This window comes from Giraffa tippelskirchi, chromosome 2 (assembly GCF_054371585.1).
Source record: "Giraffa tippelskirchi isolate mGirTip1 chromosome 2, T2T-mGirTip1v1.2.pri, whole genome shotgun sequence".
In the NCBI taxonomy this organism is placed as follows: domain Eukaryota; kingdom Metazoa; phylum Chordata; class Mammalia; order Artiodactyla; family Giraffidae; genus Giraffa; species Giraffa tippelskirchi.
In genome coordinates this window covers 230,140,074-230,146,294 of record NC_137276.1, presented here as the reverse complement: position 1 = coordinate 230,146,294, position 6,221 = coordinate 230,140,074, and positions in this window count along the sequence as shown.

Here is a 6,221-nt window from a genome sequence, read left to right as displayed (position 1 = left end):
CCCCTCCTTTTCCGTTTTCCTCTTGTCCCTTTGTCTGCACAGATGGTCTCTCCTATCCTGCTTCATCGCGGATCCAACCCTGCTCTCCGGCAGGTTCAAGATTTCTCTCCTATTTCTGTATCTGATTAAACATCATAAAGGGAAATTCCCTTTAGGTTTACAGTGCACAAACAGAGAGTTGGGAAGGAGAAAAAGATTCTTTAACAGACAAAACAGGCACCGGGGACACTGCTCTCTTTGGACGTGACCAGTGGAAGAAAAGACTCATTAGAGAGAAGAGACCTTGGGCTGTTGTCAAATCAAATTTTGCTGGAAGAGGAATGGATCGAGGTCATGCGTGTAGGTAACCCACATGTATAGTCAAGCAGTGGGGCCTCTCCTGGGGTCTCGCATTTGGTCCACAACCCAGACAGGAGAGAATGGCTTCTTTGTGTAGACAAAACACCAAAGCCTATAGGATGTGGGGGTGGGAAGAGAGAAGCTGACCATGCACCCGGCCCCGGATGGAGCCCTAGATGTCCACTCTGCAGCCCAATGGGGAATGGGTGATGGGTGAATATTTCTGTGTCTGTTGTGGAGGTGTTGTTCAGTGCTAGGGGCTAGGTCCCTGAGGGGAGGGGGCTGTCTCGATATAGGTCACAGCACTGGGAACCAGACTGGATGGAACAGAGGTGGAATCATTGCTAGGGCATCACTAACACCAGGAAAAGGAGCAACCAGAGTGGACAGATAGGGAGCAGAAGCCCCGGGGATCATCTAAGACTTAAGTGCGGAATTGTCCCGAGAACCAACTCTGACTCACCTGAAGAGATTATTCAAAGTGACTGTATTTTTTTTTAATTAATTTATTTTTGACTGCACTGGATCTTCATTGCAGTGAATGGCTTTTCTCTAGTCGCAGCGGGCAGGGGCTACTCTCTAGTTGTGGTGTGAGGGCTTCTCATTGTGGTGGCTTCCCTTGTTGCAGAGCACAGGCTCTACGGCACAGGAGCTCAGTAGTTTTGGGTGCACAGGCTTAATTGCCCCGCAGCATGTGAGATCTTCTTGGACCAGAGATTGAACCCGTGTCCCCTGCCTTGGCAGGAGGATTCTTAACAACTGAACCAGCAGGGAAGTCCATGACTGTGTTTTAAATGGTGATTACCTCAGTGGTGTCTGACCCTTTGCACCCCCATGGACTGTTGCCCACCAGGCTTCTCTGTCCATGGGATTCTCTAGACAAGAATACTAGAATGGGTAGCCATTCCCTTCTCTAGGGGATCTTCCCAACCCAGGGATTGAACCTGGGTCTCCTGCGTTGCAGGCAGATTCTTTACTGTCTGAGTCATCAGGGAAGCCCCAATAATCATTTGGGGGTACCCATTTAATTCAGACTTTGTTAATACCAAAATGTGACTTTATCTTCAAATGATGAAGCCATCAAGATGCCTTCCTTCCCAACTCCCTGGCCCTAACACCTCTGGCCTGGAGGGGGGCCGTTGGCTTATTTCATAATAGAAAGAGCACTAGTTGGTTGATACATTGACTACTGGGGGCCTGAGACCCTCCAGGAGGCCCTGAGATTTCACGAATGCTGTGTCTCACAAACACATTAGTACCTCTGCCTTTGCAATGTTTCAGATGTGATGGACTTAAGCACACATTTATTTCAAGATCCTCTGGGAATTCAGAGTTTATTTTTTGTCATGGTAAATTCTCTTCCCAGGTGGCACAGTGGTAAAGAATCCGCTTGTCAATGCAGGAGATGCAGGTTTGATCCCTGGGTTGGGAAGATCCTCTGGAGTAGGAAATGGCAGCCCACTCCAGTATTCTTGTCTGGAGAATCCCATGGACAGAGGAGCCTGGTGGGCTACAGTTCATGGGGTCACAAAGAGTCAAACCCAGCTGAGCACACACGCGCGCGCACACACACACACACACACACACACACACAAATTCTCTTTGGGCACCATCAGCATGACTTGTATCATATGAGAGTGTGACAGATGCTGTTAGGGCCTCATCTTTGTCCCTGTGTGTGTTCTGTCCAACTTCCTTCTGCCTGAGGGCTCACCTGCCCCACCAGCCTTCAGGCCATAAGTGCCAGGACACTGCACCTGTCCCTGGTTGCCCTTAAGTTCTGACTCTATGGAGTAGGTGTATAAATACCCCAGCTCCCTCCCTGCTTAGGTGGGATAATTCTGTGTGTGTTCTGTAAGTTTCCCCAAGTTTCCTTGAGGAATTAAGCCCAATTACCAACCATGAGAGCTGGTTCCACAGTTCACCTTGTATCATTCCTATAACTCCTTTACTTGCTACCAGTGCTGAAATGATTCTAAGAGCCAATTATAGAGCATCAGGGAGGTAGTTTCCTCACCACCAAGCAATTCACTGCTACCCCAGCTGGGTGTCCTACAACCTATTCTAATACTATCTGCCTGTGCCGTGTGCTCAGTTGTGTCTGACTCTTTGTGACCCCATGGACTGTAGCCCACCAGGCTCCTCTGTCCATGGGATTCTCCAGGCAAGAATACTGGAGTGGGTTGCCACTTCCTTCTCCAACTATCTTCCCAGATAATATCAGATGCTGCAGGCTGAGGGCTCAGTCCCATGAGACTGCTCCCATGCTACATCAGAGGCCAGTTGTAAGTGGTGGGTCCCCAGGTTAACTGCAACTTCTGTCTGATTTGGCTACAGGTCAGAGGTTCCCATGACATCTCCCTGATTAACCTGCTAGAGTGGCTCACAGAACTCTGGGAAATACTAGCTTACACTTACCAGTGTGTTAAAGGACATGATGAAGGGTACAGATGAACAGCCAGATGAAGAGATACATGGGCTTGAGGCAGGTGGGAGGGGCAGAGAGCTTTCATGTTATGTGTTCATCAACCCGAAAGCTCTCCAAACCCTGTACTTCTGGAATTTGGGGATTTTTATGGAGGCTTCATCACATGGGCATGATCCATTTTTAACTCCATTTATAGCCCTTCTCCCTTCTCAAGAGACTGGGGGCCAGGGCTGAAAACCCCAAGCTTCTAACCATGATTTATTCTTTCTGTAACCAGCCCTCATCCAGCAGCCTACCCACTTAGAACAAAAGACGCTCCCATCACCCAGAAAATTACAAGGGTTTCAGGAGCTCTGGGCCAGGAATGGAGGGGAGAGACGAATATACATATTTTCTATTATCTCACAACTTTTCTTTTACCTCTGAAATAATAAACCACGTGCCTCCAATCTCAGAAGAACCCAAACCAGACAGGAGTTGTCTGAGCAATCTCCCCTCCATTTTATATTGAGGTTTAAATTACATAAAGTACACCAGTGTTAAGCAAACAACTTGACAACTATCTCTATTTGTATATCTCTCTGTAAACACCACTCAGATCAAACTATAGAGTATATCTAACTCCCCAGCAGGCTCACTCACCCATGCCATTCTCAAACCATCCTGAAAAGTAACTACTCTTCTCACTGTAGATCCACTTTGCCTGTTCTTGAACTTCACATAGATGGAGTCTCACACTATGTACTCTTTAGGGTATGACTTATTTTGTTCAACATTATGCTTGTGAGATGTTTTGGCCTTTAGAAATAGTTTGCTAGTTTTGTTGTTCACTTGTTAAGTCCAGTCTGACTCTTTGTGACTCCATGGACTGCAGCATGCCAGGCTTCCCTGTCCTTCACTATCTTCTGGGTTTTGCTCAGATTCATGTCCAATGAGTCAGTAATGATATCTAACCATCTCATCCTCTGCTGCCCTTTTCTCCTTTTGCCTTCAATTTTTCCCAGCATTCTGTTGTATAAATATCAGATAATTTAAAAATTCATTTCAACTCTTAGTGGACATTTGGGTTGTTCCTGCCTTGGGCTATTGTGAATAAAGCTGCTATGAACCTTCTTGTGCATGTTTTGTGCACTCAAGTACCTGCATCCTTGGGTGTATGTCCAAGAGTGGATCTGCTGGGACATACAGCCTGTAGGTTTAGTTTAATAAATACTGCCACACGTTTTCCAACATGGTTGTAACATTTTATATCTCCCACTAGTGATGTGAGAGTTCTAGTTGCTCCAATCTTTGGCAACACTCGATACTGTCAGTCCTTTAAATTTTAGCCAATCTGGTAATTCTGTGCAAAAAAATTTGGCCATGGGCTTCCCTGGTGGCTCAGTGGTAAAGAGTCTGCCTGCAAATGCAGGAGACATGGGTTCCATCCATGGTCCAAGAAGATCCTACATGCCACAGCCAACTAAGCTCATGTGCCACAACTATTGAGCCTGTGATCTACAGCCTGGGAACCACAACTACTGAAGCCTGAGTGCCCTAAAGCCTGTGCTCTGCAGCAAGAGAAGCCACCATAATGAGAAGCCTCTGCTTAGTTGCCTTGAACTACATGGTATCTTCCTGGATCAAGGGTTGAACCTATGTTCCTTGCCCTGGCAGGTGTATTCTTAGCCACTAGAACACATTAGGGAAGCCCCACAATGGGGCTTTGAAGTCACATTGCCCAGGCTGGGTCTCAACGCAACTCTCCGCTGACACACACATCAGCTCAGAAGACAGGGAGAGGTAGTTCTCAGCTGGGTCCTCCACTTTTCTCACCCTTCTTATGTTCTTCTCTCCTGCAAGCCCCTACACAAAACTCCTCCACTGCCAGAGGCTAGAAAGTTCTCGTGCATGTTAACATGTGGGGATCCAGGTGAGAGAGCAGTCAGCTCAGCAGGGTTTTATTTTCGGCTGCACACTATGACATGTGGGATCTTAGTTCCTGATCAGGGATGCACCACTGCACCCTCTTCAGTGGAAGCTCGGAGTCTTAATACCTGGATTGCCAGGGAAGCCCTCAGCTCACCAGTTTTGAAAGGGGCCAAACTATGAATGCCACCCTACCAATTCAGAAAGGCCATCCCCTCCAAGGCTACCCCACACTTTGCAATGCCATTAGATGGGGTGAGTGTGCTAGCCCTCCGCTGGGTCTGGTGCTCTGAGTCTGGTTCAACCAGTCACAGAGGAAACTTCTGGTATCCTGAAGGGGTGGGCAGAGAGCAGACATTCCGAGACAAGGTGGGTAGCGGGCCATTCGGGTGCAGAACCACAAACGCACTGGAGGAGAGGGCCTGCAGTCCCCACCACTCTGGCACAGTCTTTCAACCAGTCCTCGGGTTTCCAACGTGGCATGGCACCCTAACCTTCAGAAGTAACTACCTCCCCCAAGTCCTGAGCCTTTCCTCAGCTCTGCAGGGATCATTTCGTCTCTTACGACAACCCTCCAGCGGGTAGGGTCCATCTTTCTCCCTCCTGCTAAATCAGGTACCATTTGTCCAGTCAGTATTCACCTCATGAATTCTTCTCTTCTGATGCTCCTTCTCCTGACCTTTTTGTCCTTGGGAGACATTCCTTGGTTTTCCTGCCTTTTCTGGCTTTTTGGTGGGATGTGAGGAGGGTGCAGAGATAAACATGTGTGCACTCCAGCCCAGAGGTTCACCCATAAGTGCGTCTACACTACCTCCATGTCGAGGGACACCAAGGCTGGCTCCTAGAGGGAGGAGGCCTTCCTCCTCAGGTGGCTTAAGGGCCAGGAGTGGGTCAGAAAGGGAGGAGCAGGGGTCCTGGAGGCCTGTTCTCCCTGGAGATCAACCAGCGTGCTAACGTGCACACTTATCTGGGTTACACCCCTCTTGTGTCACAGGGGAGCCTAAGGCCGGGAACCAAGCACTCCCTGCCAGTCAGCAAAATGACAGGGCTGTGTACTTGTCAGGAAAGACAGAAGCATGGGCGTGGCCAGGGCCCACGAGGACTGGGCATGGTCAGCGTGACAGCGGCCTGGGCGTGGTCACAGCCAATGAGGAGTAGGGCGTGGTCGGGGAAACCCAGTTGGCGCCTTCTGTAAAACAGGGTTGCCCTCCAGCTTTGGTGTTATTTCCACTTTTTCAGAAATCGCTGGAATTAATTTAATTAAATTAATTAATGGAAATTAAATGAAATTTAGTAAACACAAAATGCAATATACTTTTCTTTCAAGGATATATCAAAATTGTAGTCTTGCCCTCTTTTTGAATTCTAATGTTAGTGCTCCCTCCGCTGTGTGTGTATGTGTGTGTGTGTGTATTTAAGAAAGAGAAAGGCTGTTGGCTCTGGAAAAAATGTAACTAGACTGACACTGAAGCCCAAACTCCCGTCTTCCAGAAGACTAGGAGGTGGCAGCTCTCGCCTGGGTCCTCCCTCTCACGTTCTTCCAACA